Below are 17,679 nucleotides of genomic sequence, written 5' to 3' on the forward strand. Positions count from 1 at the left end.
TTTCATGTAACTGTTGGGAAGGCTTGGCTATAAAATTGTGTGGTTTGGGAAAATCCAATTTGAATTGATTTGTTACCTGTTTGCACAAACAACTGTGCATAACAGAGTGTAGCATGGGGTTGGAAACAAGTAGCTGGAGGAAAGGGAAGAAAGTGGCTGCTTAGTAAACAGAAGCAATGGTGGTGTTGAATGTGCAGCTGCAGGCATACTGAGGTATCTGAATTACCACATGGCCACGCTCTTGGAGTTGAGGATTTGAAATTGTAGCATTAGTGAAATTGGCTCCTATCACAAGGCTGTAAAAATGTGCAAGCTATGATGTCTCCATTAATCCATTTGTTGCCTAATTTGTAGGAGGGAGGATAGAAAAAGATCAGCAGTAAATAAGGTAAATGGAAAAACACTACCATAGCAGGGTTGTTTTCCACAAATGGAGTGTTATTTATTGGCTTTCTGGTGCTACCTGTTTCATAACAAAATAACAAAGTGAGGCTTCACTTGGTGGCCCTAAAGTAAATGATGGCCCTGCCACTGAATATAGGTGCCTTTTTTCAGATCAGCTAGGGAAAAAGTGTTCATGGTTAATGTACTGCTAATAAAATGCTATGAAAACAAATAATTGAGTAAGATTTTTCTCCACTGACATTTAATGTGTGGTGGCATGTCTTCTTTTTACCCTGTCAGGAAGTAAATTGTCTTAAAATAAATAAATAAATAAAATGGTATTGCATATCACTGGTTGGAATGTTGGGCACCCTTATTCCATTATTCTTTTATTTTTTAAAAGCCAACCAACCACTTCTGTTGAGGGAAAGGGAGGTCAGACATTCTTGTTTTGTCTGTAACATTGCCTCTATTTGCCTCAGATTAAACCTTGTGGAGCTGACAATCCCATAAGCACCCAGAACTGGTGGGATGTTCCTCACCTTGGCCTTAGAAATCTTTTTTCCATTCTCTTTCCTTCCTTAAGCAATATTTCTTTGACAGTTAATGTGTAAGAAAAGGAAGGACTGTAAAGAGGAAGTAACATACAAAGTGGAAACTAGTGCCCACAATGCAGTGGAATAATAAGAGCATTGCACGCTTTCATAATCTAGCCTACATCTAGTATCACTTCAGTGCTCATGGCTCTCTAAGCCAACCCTGTGGACTTGTGGATTTTTAAATCTGTAAGAATCCATCTCTTAGCCTTTTTGAAGATGGTAGCAATTTTCAACACAGAAGAGTGCAGTTCCAGTGGCTGGTATCATTAGCATGGTAGACATTGCACTCTGATGGTCACAAGTCAGTTGCAGAAAGTACAAAAATTGGAACAATTTTTTCCTATCATATTCTCATTTATAAAAGCTGTTTTGCTTAAATAATGTTCCAGGTAAACAATTGTATTATTCATGCAGATTGCAAGGTAAGGGTCAAAAAGAATCATAGAATTATTAAGGTTGGAAGGGACCTTAAAGATCATCAAGTTCCAACTGCCCTGCCATGAGCAGGGAACCCAACCAGGTTGCACAAAACCTCATCCAGCCTGGCCTTAAAAACCTCCAGGGATGGGGCATCAACAACCCAACTTTCCTGTAGGCCCCTTTCAAGTATTGGAAGGCCACTATAAGGTCTCGGAGCCTTCTCTTCTCTAGGCTGAACAGCCCCAACTCTCTCAGCCTGTCTCCATAGCAGAGGTGCTCCAGGCCTTTGATCATCTTGGTGGCCTTTCTCTGGACCCTCTCCAACAGGTCTATATTTTGTGCTGAGGGCCCCAGAACTGTAGGCAGCACTCCAGGTGGGGTCTGACCAGAGCAGAGTAGAGGGGCAGAATCACCTCCCTGGCCCTGCTGGCCACACTTCTTTTGATGCAGCCCAGGATCATGTTATAGTTTTCTCATCTGCCTAAAGGAGGCAGAAATTATTATATTTAATTTAGAAATGGAAAGAATTGCTAATAATATAATAGGCAAAAAATATCAGCAAGGTGGGCCATGATTTTACAGGATCATTAGCTGGTGTTTGTAGCTAAATTTTACTGTTTATTGTTTTGTAACAATTATACACGATTAGTTCAGGAGACAGCATATTGAAAATATTTTAATGACACTGTTACTGCCCTCAAACTGTTAAATGAGTAGTATTAACTGTGTGACCATTGCATCTTTCATTGTTCTGCACACTCCAAAAGTTAGGCTGAGTTCAGAAATAAAGTATGTGTCCTTTTCTGAGGTTCATGGTTCATCTATTGGTTCATATAACTTCAAAGAGACAGTTCTGACATAAAAACTATGTTTTCCCACATCAAAGTGACCCAATCAAAACTTCCATCTAAAAGATGGAACAGCCTAAATCATTAAAAAAACCAAAGAGGGTTCAGATTACAAGGAGCTATTTCTGACCAACTAATGGGAAGACAGAGCTAGAAGTATTTCTGAGTTTCTAATAAGGTCAAAAAGTGTGGAACATAAGAGGAATTTAAGCATTATTACAATTTTCACTTTGTGGTGCAACTCACATATATCTACTATTTTTTTAGTCCTGTGTTCTTCAAGGTTAATTGTGATGATAACCCTCAAAGTAAAAAAAGCAAGAGGAATCAACGTTAATGTTCTTCCCAACATTATAAGAGGAAACTTTCTGGTTTTGTAGCACTGAAAAGCCTCATTTACAGAGACTGGGAACAGCCTTACACAACAATTTAATTTTGTTGATATAATCGTGTCCTTGTATAGCCATTTACATAATGACATTAGAAGACTGTAAGAGAAACAGGATTATATTATTCTATAACAAAGTTACTGAGGTTTTGGTATTAAAATAAGACTCTGCTTTCACATATGATTTTCATGAGAATGCTCTTTAAAAGAAATGATTTACTCATTATCACACTGCACTTTTTGAGGTCTTCTGTATATCTCCAAAGCCTGGTTAGCCTTTTGCTAACTGTCTGCTGGAGATGTCCGACATTTTCACTCCAAATAATTATGGTGAACAAGCTCTTCTTTTACATGAGTGACTTGATTATTCTTGTGCTCTACATACACATATCAGGAGGTGAAGCACAAAAAATTTGAGTATTTGGCTTTGTCACTTGTTTCTTTACAGGAGGGTTTGATTATTATATAAAGCAGTGTGTGCAAAAGAGGAAGATATTCCACAAATTTGAAAAGGAATGATGGGCAGTGAGTAGTGATCAGACAGTGGGATTTTTCCTCTCCATGGGCGATGTGCTTCCTTGCGGTTGATCCCTCCATAGTGGTGAGTACTCTGCTTGCAAAGGTTGCATCAATAACAGGGGATTCACATAAAATTGAGAAGTTGCCTCTGAGTTTTTAATTCTCAGTGATAAATCTTTGCCAGGAATCTAAATAGCTTTCTGAGTTTTCCAGCTCTCACTGTTACACAAAACCTCTTTGATGAGGGTAGTAGCAAAAGCAGATGAAAATAAATCCAAAGGCACTGGTAGAGTTAAGACTCCCTTTGCAGCCCAGAGATGTGAGATGATACCTGTTGTGCTCATTATTTTTTACTGTCTAGTCATTTATGAAATGCTTACCCAGTCAAGATATAATAGTTTTCATTTAAAATCTTGGTACTAGTTATTTAGTCTGAGACCAGCTGTGACACTTAAGTATTTCCTTCTTTGATGAAGCAGATGATGAAATAATCTAATTAGTCTCCTCATGAGAAGCAGTCAGAAGTACGATAGCTTTCCTATTTAAGAATCAATAAAATGGCAAGATGATAAAATCTGTCAAGGCATCTGTAACATGAATGTTTTATTATGAAAAAATGGAAGCTTCATACAGATCTGATTACAGAGGATTACTTATCTTCCTTTGCAATAGCCAAGGATTAGCAAACTGTTCTTATCCTTTTGCATACTCCATGTATTTGTATGCTTGTGAGAGAAGGGAGTGTGTGAGTAAGATTTACAGATGCAAGATTTGGTTTTCTCTCTCTCAGTGGGCACTGTAGGTGATGACTTCATTTTTGCAAGACCTTTATTCTATCTCACCTTTCTGCATAACAGTTCTTGGAGATATGTGTGATGGTTGTCAGCTGCTTGAACTTGGGGAGTTGATGAAATTGTGCTAGGTTATAAGAGCAAAGCCATAGCCCTTTGCCTGACAGCTCCTGGTGTCCACTTTACCTATCATTGATGAGCCATTCTGTGAATTTCTCAGCTTATTTGTATTGTCAAAAATGACAGCTCCCTATAAGGCAGGTGTAGTATTTTCTAAACCATCTGTGACTATTTTTTGGCTCATTTTTTTCCATGTGACCCCAGCCTTTTTACTCACTGCATCAGTAGTAGCTCCTTCCACATTTTGCAGGGGCATCAAACCAAACCATAACTACAAGCTGCATGTGTTCATGCTTAATCCTTTGCCTTGAAGGAACTGAGCTGCTGCTGCTACCAGTTTAGAGTATTTGCAGTTCCCCGTCTTGTGATCATTACAGCCTCATGATATAATCTGCATTTGTATCCCATCTCATTTAGAAATGAACTACAGCTGCATTTGCTGTCTAGCAATTTAAACATCTTTTATATCTTTTATTGACCCTTAGAAAACTAAAGGACCACAACTTTAGAAATACTGAGCTAAGTATGCAGCAATTCTTGCTTCTAGGTGGCGAGGTGTGTTGGAGCTATGCTCTCTCTTTTATGGTACCACTTTCACTTGCAGATATTCCCTTTTATCACCTTGTCCTAGTATAGCTTGGTCATGTTGAGATACAAATCTGTTTAGATTGAAAAAAGACCAAGTATTTCAGTAGGCTTTCTAAAAGCAGCCAAAGCATTTATCTATTTTGGTTACAAGTATTCTAGCTCTACCTAAGAGAGCTCTATGTCTGGGGAGAGCTTAATATCGTATACAGTTCTCCCACTGGATGGGAATCTTTAATGTATCATTTGTGAGAAGTATGTCTCTTTTTTGACATTTACAGTTGCTGTTTCTTACCTTCTAATGTTTCTATGCTGTGAATCTTCCAGGAGAGCCTGAGCCGTCTCAGGCTGAGGCTCACTTGCCTCCTCTGGGAAGCTGTTTTGCAGTTTTGAATTCCTCAGCTATTCATAAAAAGGCAATGTGACTTTGCTAGCCCTGAAGGGTACATCTGTCTCACTGACTCACCACAGAGATGCTGAAAACAAATATACTTGCCAGTCCTGATAGCCGTGCTTGGTTGTTTGGATATTTCATGCAGTTCAAGGACAAAAGTAAGCCTTCTCAGGAAGGGCTTTGGGCAGGTGGGTCAGGATGGCAAAGGCACCCAGCCAGGACAGCAGGTCAGCTGGAGTGCGAGCTGGACTGCTGCATCATCTGGTTCATTATGAAGGAAGGCAGCACCTACCTGTCACCAGTGGTGTCTGACCGAACCTCTAGCACCTAGAAGAAGGAAAAGAATTGCTGCATTCTATGATTCTATATGACCTACAGGGACTCTAGCAAGAGATGACTTGTAGTATACGAGGGAGCTTTTATGAGGATCTCTGAGAGAAAAGAAGTCTACATAAAGTCTGAGTCCCAAAATAAAGGGTCAGTATCAAGGTTAGGATTCCTAGTGAAAACTTCTAATGCATGCCAAGCTTGTATTAAAAAAGGAAGTCTCCACTAATAACCTTTAAAATATTTCATGAACCTGTGGTGTTTAGCTTGTGTGGTCTGAGCTAATTTCTGAGTTATTTTCTCCTCCCAGTTTATGTTGGCAGTGTGCTCAGCTGTGCATGATGCTTAGCCATTATAACGGAGAAAATCAGAAAGGCAGCTCAGGCCTTCAGCTGTTGTTTTTAAGAACCATCTTTCACATGCTCATTACAGAGTAAGAGGCTCAGAGTTATGTATGCTGAAGTCACTTTTCTGGTTTACTTTCTCCATCCTTAGGAGCATGATTGTAGGTCAAGAATGAAAATGGAAGGTCCAGAACAAGATGAAAAAAAGCAGAATTGCTGGTTTCAAAACACAGCAATGAAAGATAATGTCTAAAATAATGTAATTTAAAGGGACAGTGTTTTATTAGACAATGTTGTGCTACGCTGTGGTGGTTACGGAAATTGCTCTCACTCATGTCATGCCTGACCTAGATTTGTTTGAGATTAATTTATGCACTCACACGATTTTGAATGTCATGAACCAGCAATTTTACTCTTGAAATTCCAGCTGATTGAAGAGTGTTGTTTTTATTTAGCTCTAAACAATAAAAATGCTTAGCAGGTACAGTTGGTAGTTCCTCAGCCATTTAATAAAACAGAATAATATTTATTTTGCTTTAGAATTTTGTTTTACCTAGCACTTTTCTGCAGTTTGCATAGTTTTCAAACATACTTGGTATCCAGGACAGGTTTTGTCTTGGCAGAAAACCAAGATGGATGGTCAATCTATTATTGCTCAGTTCTAATCTGGCTATTGCTTACAATTACATGAAAAAATGTACAGCAGAGAAAATGAAAGAAGTTGATGAAAGATGATGATGTGTCAGGTTACTGAATGAGTTGAAAGCAGATCCAGATGTCACTGCAAGTTCTTTTACTGTGTACTTGAGAGGAATATACATGGACTCGTCTCACCTAGCATGTTCTTCTAAAAACCCTCAGTTGTGGCAAAGCTTGCTCTCAGATGAAGAAAAGCAGCAAATACTGAAAACCACTGATGGTGGCACTAAAGGCCTATCCCTCTATTCTCCTCCCCAGAAAGCTAATAAAAAACATAGAACCTATCAGGCCATTGAGAATTAACAACATGCAGCAGATGGTAACACCTACCCTTTGCTACAAATCTAATTTTAGCCCAGACTATTTACCAGCAAATTGTGGCAAAGGTTAAGGAATCCACTGCCAAGGAGTGGGAACTGAGTAGAGGCAGGAGGGAGCAAAGAGGTTCTCTCTCCCTTCTGGCCCTCTTTTTAGGTTAACATTTTAATCAGCAGCTTTGCCCACCATGATGACCCTCAGTTACATGAATGAAGATCATTCTTTCAACCCCAAACTATCAAGTGGTAGTTAGAAGCTACAGCCCTTGAAATCTACAACATACCCAAGAAACTAGAGCTATATTTTATGGCTGAAACTGGTCTATCTCCCTAAAGGTGTGACCAGGGAAAATGCAATTATGTTATGTAGCGTATGTGTGGGGTGTGCACATGTGCTTATGGATGTACGTGTGTATTTTCACTTGCTACATTTAGTCCTTACCTGATCTTTTCTCTCTGCTTTGTTAATTTTTCTTTCCTGACACTAGCAACAGTATGATTTAGAACAGTAAATGTGCATTAATGCATGTTGGATCTGGCACTGTTGTGATGGATCATCTAGACTGAGAGCGTGCCTTCACTGCAGGCTTAACTCAGGCTCCTGCCCACATTTCAGCATAAATCTCTGTCAAAAGAGCACTTAAACTTTTCACCTGGGCTTATCTGAGCTCAGAACAGACGTGTGCTGGCCTGATGAGGAGCACAGGCTAAAGCCAAGGTGACGCTGAACGGCAGTCTCTGAATGTCCAACTCTGCAATGCCAGTCGGGCACAGGGAATGGCTGCAAAAAGAATGAAAGACGGCGTTTTCTTCCCCTGGGATGAAAGATGCCACCAGTGGAGTTGGCAGGCTCCACCAGATGGGTTTGAGGCCAGCTTGTCTGGTTTCTAAACCAAAGGAGAAGCTGGTGCCACTTCTGGAGGTGTCCACCCAGGAGGCTGCAGCCTCCCAGCAAGTGACAACCAGTGTTTAAGAGCCTCCCATCTGCTGTCCCTCCCCACAGCCACTCACCAGGGCCAGACTGTGCTGACTCTGTTGCAGACTGAGCTCACAGGTGTGCACTTTCATGTCTTGCAGTGCCGGACTGTGGTCTTGATGCTAACCAAGGGACTGACTGGATTCAGTGTCCCAACCTGCACCCGTTTATGGGGCTTTTCTCACTTGATCCCTGCTAGGTCTTTTGGCCCAAGGCTTGCATTTGCCCATTAGCTCATACTGGGAAAATGCAGAGAGGTCTACACATTAGAGGAGAGTTGAAAACCTCTGAAGGAACATGTAAGCAATGGGAAGATTTTCCCCAAAAAACTGCAAGACAAAAGCTTCCTTTGGTCCTCCTTTGAGAGGGTCATGTGTAGATTTCTTTTTGTTTAATTTCCATTTCACAACCTGTATTTCCTAACGGGATGTTCCTTACACAAGATGTTGAAAATGTTTCTCTGCTGTGGATGCTTTCTGTGAGCAGCACTTCAGTGAGAAACAAACTGCTCTAAGTTGCACAAGTGAATAAAAATGGCCTGAATCCCTGGTTCTGATATACTAATTACTATGAGTTTTCTGTATTTTGTGCCTGGTTTGAATTGCCTGCAAGTTATTGGGTTTTATATTTATTATTTAATAGACTTCTCCTGGGAAGACAGCTCTGACCTCTTTAGTTGTTTCATCTATGTTTTTCAAGAATAAAGGCTCCCAAACCTGTGTATTTTGAATGTTATGTTAATGGTAAAAGGGTTGGTCATTTTTTTAAGGTTCGATTTTCACATCTGTTGTTGGAAAGATCATTCATAAGGAACTGTTTGAAGAGTTTAACCTTTTTCTTTGTAGTTCTGTTGCAAATTTCACAGGTACATGCATTCAATTTCTATGTGTATTCCAGCATGTATATTTTTTGAGGGATGCAGATAGCTTTTAATGAGTAGCCAAAATCTGAAATGCTTGTAGTATTAGTTAGGTAAAGCACGATTTGTTTTCCCTAAGTGAATTTAGTAACACCGGTGATTACAAAGTGTGCAAGAAGCCCCAATAGTGCCAGTAATTCCTGAGTGCGTAATTGCTAAATTATACGAGCATTTAAGAAGGGCAGACAATTATGAAAGTAGTATAACTGTGTATCCCAGGATTTCCAGGGCTTCAATATCTCGTCAGCTTGTATTTGCTTAGCATCAAGTAAAATACTGCAGATACAACTGAGCTTTGTGTTTTGTTCTGTTTTCTTTTTTTTTTTCTTTTTTCTTGTCACTTAGTTAATGCAAATAGTTGGGAAAACAAAGAAAAAAAAATGCTAAGGTTTCTTGTTCCCATGCCCCTTTAATGAAGAACTCAGTAAGTTAATAACTTCTAATAAATTCTATAAAAAAAATAATTCCAAAGAACATCTGGCATTTGACTTCATAGCAGACCTGGAAAACAAAAAGACACATTTTTGCTTTTGCCCAGCTGACTGCACCATCCTTGGGCAATAAGCAATGAGCCAGAGTCTGATCTGCTTCCTCAGCTGCCTTAAACTGCAGCAGGCCTTAAAAACAGACTTTCTAGCACGAATAATGTTGAAATTAAACTTTCAGAGGATTCATTCAAGTTGAAAGTTTGAGTATGTTGATGCATAAGAGGCAAATGCCCTTTCTCTGAAGGACTTTATTCTGTAGCATGCTCAGGAACTAGCAACAGCCTTGAGTTAATTGAATGCAGTATACAAGAGAAGCATAATGTAGCATCCAGACACAATGCAATATATTCAAGTATTTGTCCATATGTAAGTGTTTAATTGACTGTTGCTATGAAGCACAATTCAAGGTTATTTTATTATCTTTAGCACAAAGGTCTACAATTACAAAATCATACAAGTGGCAAAATGCATTTTAAGGGCAAAGAAGGCTTAACTACAACATTGCAAATAACAATGAAGTTTCTTTGTGTATTTCTCTCATACTGTACCCTTCATAGCTCAGGGACAGCTCAGTGAAGTCCTCATTCCATTTAGTGTTTCTGCTAGGAGGAATGATGGCAAAAATTTGTGTGTGGCTTCCAAGTGCGTGCATTCATGCTAAAAATGGTTCACATTTAGAGTCCTGAATCTTGACCAACCCCAGCTGTTCCTGTATTATGATTTCAGCCTCTCAAAAATATGGAAATATTAGAAAGAGCACATACAAAAAATCCTACACAAGATTTAGTTTCTTTGTCCTCTCTAAGCCTTTAAACACCTCTTCTCCATGACCATGAAGTCTAGAAACTTAAATAATAGTGGAGATTCTCCTGGAAAACATTATTACAAGGTCTGAGGAAGTGCTGAAATTTCAAGACTTTTAATGAAATAGTGATAAATTTTAATGAAATAGTTAGATTCTCCTCTTACTTCAACCCAAACATCCATCTTGACTGTGTGAGGCTGATGGGAAGACAAATGTGAAAGTAGCATTCCATCTTACATTCCATTTCTTTAGGTCCAAGTACGTGAAACTAGAGGAGTCTTCCATTTTTTTACTTGATTTCCTATTTTTTTTCCTGTTAGCCATCAGTGAAGCTGCAACCGATGCTGCACTGTATGAGAAGCAACCTGGGGCAACAGGCAGAGGACAGACGGGACCGCAGGGTGTGTGGCTGTTCCACCAACCTGTCTTTCTTGGTGAGTGGAGGGTGGAAGAGTCAAAGGGAAGGTTTCTGTAAGTTCAGGAAAAAGCTAAACCTCATTAAAGGTGTGCAGCGTTTCTACTGGTCAAGCACATGACAAAAGCTGTCTTTACCTCTCTTCCTGTGGAAGTGCAGATACACTTCAACATGTACAATTTATGTGTGTGTGTGTAGCTGGGGGAAATGACATAATTAAAATTTTTAACTATACCTATCACTTAAAATGATGAGGTAGCTACAAATGCTGTTTTACAGTATTTGGTATCTTAATTCCTTGCTATTTAAGGCAGACAAAAATATTTGTGAAACATTTAAAAAAGCTGTTGCTTTTAGCAAGTGACAAGTTGATCTAAAACATAATGCCCAGGAGCTTTTAAGCAAATTACATAGCATGATGTTCTTAGGGTGAGTGTTAGATAGGAAAAAAACTTCCCAGGAATGAATATTTGAGGGCTAAAAGTGGTATTCCATTAGGGAAGTAAAATTATTATAAATTATGAGTAGCTTTGGGAAAGGAACTTTGATGCAGAAGTTTTACCTTATTCTTCTTATCTATAGATTAGATGTAGTTTGCCTGTATCTAAGAGAATGAAAGCTCACCTAACATCTTCATAGTGTTTGTAGCAGCTAATCTCCTTGAGAGTGTAAATGTCATGGTTTCATCTAACACATTAAAAAAAGAAAATGGATTGCATATTGCTAAATATGTTCTTGGATTTTTTCTTTGAATTTGATAGAAAGATGTAAGAGTTTTCACACAATTGTTGAGACCCTAAAGCACTGCACAGAATCTAAGAAATGCATCGTCCCTAGTAAGAGAGGAAATTGAGGAGCTGAAACAGAATGGTAAAGGAAGAAAAACACTGATGTTTGCATGATGCTGGAAAATTACTGTTGTGTTCTGTTACAGAAATTAAAATAGCTTCAGCAAGGATATATTATTGAAGGAAAGTAGATGTGGAACTAAAGAAAAAAAGCAAACCCCAAACACTGTGAATAAAAAGCCTTTGGCAGAGAGAAGACACTCATCAAGGCACAAATGGAGTTTTTAAAGTATTTCTAATTAAAGTGTTTCATCTAATAGGAAAAAAAATACAACAGAAGTATATTCAAAATTCAAAGCAGTTTTATTAAATATAGCAGAGCTTCTAGGTGCTAGTTAGGGAGTTATGATTTATGATATCCAAAATTAATCCAGCTATAAAGATATAGGTCTGTTAATAATTTTACTAATACATCTGCCATTTTGGTACCTAAACACTGTTTCGTCTTTTTATCTGGGGTAAAAAAAACAACAACCAGGAACCTGTAGAGAGTTCACATTTTTTAAGGGTGTTCTAGCCCAAACTGTTCTGACACAGCCACCTGCAGTAATTGCCCAGCTTGGCTATTCATTAACCATTTGTTGGATTTTGTTTCCATGACAACTTTCTATATTGTAATGTCTCATAACTCAGTAGAATTCAGCCATCAACTTAAAACACCTTAATGTTTCTTGGAGTTGCATCTCTTGTTTCCTTGGCAACTTCCTCTCAAGTCACCCTAGGATATTTCAAAGCACCCAAGACAAATTCCATCACATTGATCTTTTTAATGAATTTACACTGACCTGTGGAATACACATTGTACCAAACTTAAAATATTAGATGACAGAATCTTTATTGATTTCATTCAAATGCTGCTTCTCAGCCGAAATCCAATTACTTTGCCCCAGTGCGTACATTTTCCCCATTAAGGCTGCAAAAACAATGCTGTAAGGCACTATCTATACGTATGCAGACAAATCTGAAGATTAAAAACAAATTTACATACTAAATGCAATATTTCCGACAGAAACAAGGACATTTTTTTGCTGCTCTGGAGTAATGTATGATTATTAAGATAAATTCTAATGAGAAAAGGTAAATGCAGAAGACATGACAAGAAGCATTGACACTCGCATACTTTCTGGTATGTTGGAAATGCAGTAGTTAAAAAAAATTACTAACATAGGAAAAAACATCCCAGAGGGTAAAATCCTCCCTGGAAAAAAAAGGAAGGAAGGAAGGAAGGAAGGAAGGAAGGAAGGAAGGAAGGAAGGAAGGAAGGAAGGAAGGAAGGAAGGAAGGAAGGAAGGAAGGAAGGAAGGAAGGAAGGAAGGAAGGAAGGAAGGAAGGAAGGAAGGAAGGAAGGAAGGAAGGAAGGAAGAGAGGGAGGGAGGCAGGCCAAAACACAAAGACTTAGTGCAGATGAATATGAGAATATATTTACAAAACCATTAAAGTTAACATCCTCTGACGACATCTTTTTCAGGTCTCTCCTGCAAGTGTAATTTCCTGCTTTTTGAGTTGTCCTGGAAGCTTTTGCATCTCAGCTTTGTTGATAGTTTGAATGTTTCCAGTTCACTGTTTTTCAGAGAAAGAGAGATCTGGAGTCAAGAGAGTGCTCTGCTGTGCCTGTGCTTGCTGCTTTGCCATCCTTTAGCAGCATCTGCTTTTGGAGCCAGCAGAAAATTTATGTTCATGCTTATATCCACAGAGGCTCAAGGCTTAGGAACAGGTGTTGACTCTGGTAGGATATTTCAATCTCCTTGTTCTCAAAATTTCTTCACAAGGATGAAATAATCCTTCTTACATGGCAAGAACAACTTCCTCTTCTGACTATGTGTGACTGAGATGAGCTGGTTCAAGCAAGAAGAATTTTCTGAGCACGTTTGAGCTTTTAATTTGAAGCAGCCAGCCATGTCCAGGAAGGATGTCTGGGGTAGGATCTTTTGGTGAAGGTCCTTTAAGTCTAGCTCCAGTTTGGTGCACATGAGATCAGAAGGAAGCAAAGTAGTAGTGGAGGAGCAGAGGATAATATTTTTACTGCTGTGGGAGCTGGCTGTCACTGTGTCAAGAAGTATTAATATTTGTGTAAAAGAGGTAGAATTACTGCTGACAAAAAGAAGAATGAAAGATGTTTTAAGATAGAGAAGAGTGATTTTACTGATTTGAAGTTAGGCTCAGGACTGAAGAGCAATCTGAGAGGAAATTAAATACTTTAAGCTTTTAAAAAGCCTATCAAACAAACAGACCTCAACAGAGCCTTGAGTCATATTCACATTAATTGACAGATTTTTAACACTTAAAACAAATATTTGGGACATAACTATATGTAAAAACTGAGTAACAATGGCTTTGCAAGAGGTACCTGGAGGTGATTAATTCATGCCCTTACAAAAAGAGTCTATGAGCTGTTTGTCTAAGCCAGAATGATCATTCCTCTACCTTGTTTCTGCCACTCTCTTACTTTTGCCTGGCAGGAAATGATCCTTTGAAGACATAACAACTTGTCTAATTTTCTACATGTTAGAAGTCTCATTAAGCATAATAAATTTTTAATGCCAAATGATTGTGGTGGAGAGCATTTGTTGGATCAGAGCTACAAGTATTAAGCACTTCTGGAAAAATTGTGGCTTGTCTGTGTCTGTACAGTTCCGGTTTATTGGGACCCTAAGCTTGATAGCCTGATAGCTTTGGGTAGCATAAATAATATTTATGAGATTATATGCTGAATATGTGATTTCAGGCAAGTTTAAAACGTCGAGTAAGTCAAATGCTATTACAGCTCCTTGTCTCTTGAGCTAAATTATATCATTTTTTTTAAAAAAAAGAATTGCACATGCCCTTTCCAAGTCTCAAACACATTTCATAGTGTTTGGTAGATGACTTGCACTGCCAAGACTTGCTGTTATTCAGAATGCACTTTAATTAGTTTTTTTATTAATTTCTTATGCCACTATTCAGGGTTACAATATCCTGTTTCCTCTGGTGTTTCAGCCTAGTGGTAAAATATTAATATTAATTTTCTGGTAGAAACTGTTATTTGCAAGTATTGTTTTGCTCTTACTTTTCTCAGATTAATTGTTTTCTGTTGCACACATATTTAAACTTTGTTTAGGTGAGTGTATCAATACATAATAGACTGTTATTGCTGGATGGAATTAAAAGACTAAGTTCAGGAAAGTCTGTGGAAGTCTCTCTAATGATTTCCATTGGGTTTGAATCATGCCAGAACAAATACTTTGAGATACTTCTCTTCAGCTCCCTATTGACACTAGTGTTTCAGCAAGTTCTTAGGAAGGTGAAGTATTTTTTTTCTGGTCAAAATATACAATGCTGAGATGTATGACTAGGAAGAACATTTTCTGAAATGTGCTTATCCATTTGTTTTAGTCATATAGTAGCTCTGAGCCAGCAATAAAAATATATGTGTGTTTGAAAGAAAGGGTGATTGCTGTATGTATGGAATTAGTTTTTTGAGACAATGTCTTGCTTTCAAATAATTGTCAGAACTGTGGATATTTTTGGAAGGAAGAAACAATAGCAACAGCAGCTTTATTTACCCAGGAGGCAGCTAAAAATCCACAAGGTTAGAGAGAGGACACTTATCTGTGCTTGTACTTTTTGGTGTAAAGTAGCATAAAATAGATGCCCTTTGTTCCATGCAGTTTAATTCCTGACTTAAATTCAGGGGGATTGTCAGAAACAACAAAATGCTGCATGACAAGGTGGTACTTTTTTTGCAGCTGGGCATGTGCCAATGGCCTGAGGCTTACATCTGCTTTGCATATGAATTTGCACAGTATATTAAGCAGAGCCTAATATGCAGGGTTAGCCTTTATATTTTGTATGATTTATAAAGCAACTGCATAAAATATGTTTCAAAGGCTGCAGGGTAAAAGGGCATAAAAAGGAAAACTGACACTTCTTGTGTCCGTCCCTCCCCATGCATTATTTAACACTTCTTTCACTGCCAATATCCATCAGGCTGAAATTCTTCAAGAAATAAAAAAAAAAAAGCTAAATTTTTGTTTGGAAGACAAAGAATCTCACAAGTCAGATTATATTTGTCTGAAGCTGGACGTTCACCTCCTAGAGGTAAAGCAAAATGAGAATAAAATAAGATTTTGGTGCCCAAGTATATGGAGTGCATGTAATCTCTTATAAAACTTCCCAGTCAGTGAAATGTGTCCTTTACCCTTGTTCCTTATTTGCTTTCGATTTCTCTATGTGAAATTTTAAAGCAATGAAGAATTTGGGATGCAGTTTTCAAATTATGATTACCCTCAGAAGGCCTAGTTTTAGCTTATCTTATGCTTACAAAACCAAAAGGGCTTTCCACCAAAAAATTATGGTAGCTGAGAATTCTCCTTTCTTTACCCTTTACTTTGGAGAGGGACCATCTGAGAAGGTATGTTGAGGAAAAAGTTGCTATATCCATTTTAAGTTGTGTTCTAGTCAAGTGCAGCTTCTGCAAAGTTTTATTTAAAGAACTTCCTTCTCCCCCCAAGCGTCTCTTATTGCAGTTAGAATAGGTACTAGGGATACCTCAGGGGAAGTCCATTCTTTGACCAGGAAGCTCAACAACATAAAACACTTCAGAGAATTTCACTTCAGAGACAGAAAATGTTGGCATTTCCTTTCTGTGTGTTTTTCTTTTAGTTGGTTCTCTTTATTTCTTTAAAATAAAAGCTTAAATCTGCCTCAGCCGGTGGGGTCAGAATCAACAGTAAGAAACAAATGAAGTACTTTCTAATAGCACATTTTAAGGCCAGCAGCCAGACAGACCAAGGGCTGTGTAGGCTAACAAGATGTTAACAAAGAGGGACTGAATCTTTCATTGTGCTGGTACAGTTGAGGTCATCAGACAGCAGCACACTGTCCTCACATATGATCTCTTTTGCTAAGCAATTGTAGCAAAAGGAAAGTTGAAGTGTTAGGATTCTGGTGTTAGAGCTCCCCCTTATCTTTGTCTTGGACATGTGTTGGGTGTGAGAATGCTCATGCTTGGTTATGAATCAGACCTCAGCCCCAGGTAAGGCCTCAGCTTGAAACCGGCACCTCTGCCCCTCTACCCACAGTGCTCATGAGGCCTGAAAAAACTGATAGATAAATTTATTACAGCAGAGTCCTGCTGTTGTTAAGGCTGCACATGGTGTTCATTTGGAGAGGTCTATTTGAGTCTATTATAACCTTTTCAAATATTTTCCTTTTTCTTTGAAACAGTGCATGCCCGTTGTCAATCAGGGAACACTTTTTTTTTTTGGTCAGGGGGTTCAAGTTGTAGCAGATCTTCTTTTCTCTTAAGAAAATTACCTCTCTCTAAACCACCCATATTACTGCAGTGCTAAAAGTAAAGCCTTAGCAATTGAAAAAGGAAAGTGCCTCGTGATTCGGTACAGACACTGTAAATCTGATGTGAACCAAGAGGCTTGGCTTACAGGTGTGTGTCCCAATAGCCTGGTGAAAATCCATTTTGATTTGTCTACTTGTAAGGGTTTTTATGTCACACTTTCAGTGCAGATGCTCTTTTTTAGAAGAGAGAAAATCTCTTTATCTTTTAAACCAACAATGTACCAATGTTGAATGAATGTGAGCTCTCTTTATGTTTGACTGAAGTGCTTTTGTCGTGGTCTGATCAATCCTTCCTGAAGCTCACAGGAGACTTCCAGCTGGCTTTACTGAACTTTGTGCTGTCTTCAGTGTATGACTGTAGTTTGTAAGGGAAGGCTCCAAAAGGCTTTCCTTGCCTGAGATATGGTTCCCTTGTTAGATACCACAGGAGTTATTAATCCTCTTGAGTGCAATGCCATTTAAAAAATATCCTTGCAAAGACCATTATTTATTATACATATGGTAATAGTACATTTTGTTTAATAGTATGACAAATAAAATTGTTGAAATTGAGTGCCTTATTTTTGCAAATACTCTTGACAGGTATTGCAATGCTTGCTGTACTTTTTATTACAAATATTAACAGTATGTAAAATGATGAAGGGTATAGTCTAGTGACTCCAAATTAATATTTCTTCAGTCAAGGACTGTAACCGATGTAAAAGTCAGACATTTTTATCTGGGAAAGTTACAACTAACTTCTGATATTTATCTGTTTCTATTCCATTATTGTATTTGAAACCTGTCTATTGGCTATGGAACAATTATAACTATATAGCAATGAAATTCTGTTGTAATAAAATTCTGTGGTAACCTGCAGTGCCGCATTTACCTTCTCATGTGCCTAACAGCTCCATGTTTAACTCACAGCAGTACTTTTTCATTTGTCTGCCTGAGGCAGATGTGGCTGAAATATATGAATGCATTTCCATAATTAGTGTCTTGTGAGGATAGATTTGGATTTAATGCGGGATTCAAATCTTAAGTGTCTTGCAGATTGCAATATATTGATTAATACTATCCTCTCAACCAGAACTTAGTTTAACAGCCACCTGTTTCCAAAAAATCCAGAAAATCACAACTGGAGTACCCTTGCATTTAAATCAGAAAAATACATTAA

Source organism: Apus apus, chromosome 2, assembly GCF_020740795.1.
Source record: "Apus apus isolate bApuApu2 chromosome 2, bApuApu2.pri.cur, whole genome shotgun sequence".
Classification (NCBI taxonomy): Eukaryota; Metazoa; Chordata; class Aves; order Apodiformes; family Apodidae; genus Apus; species Apus apus.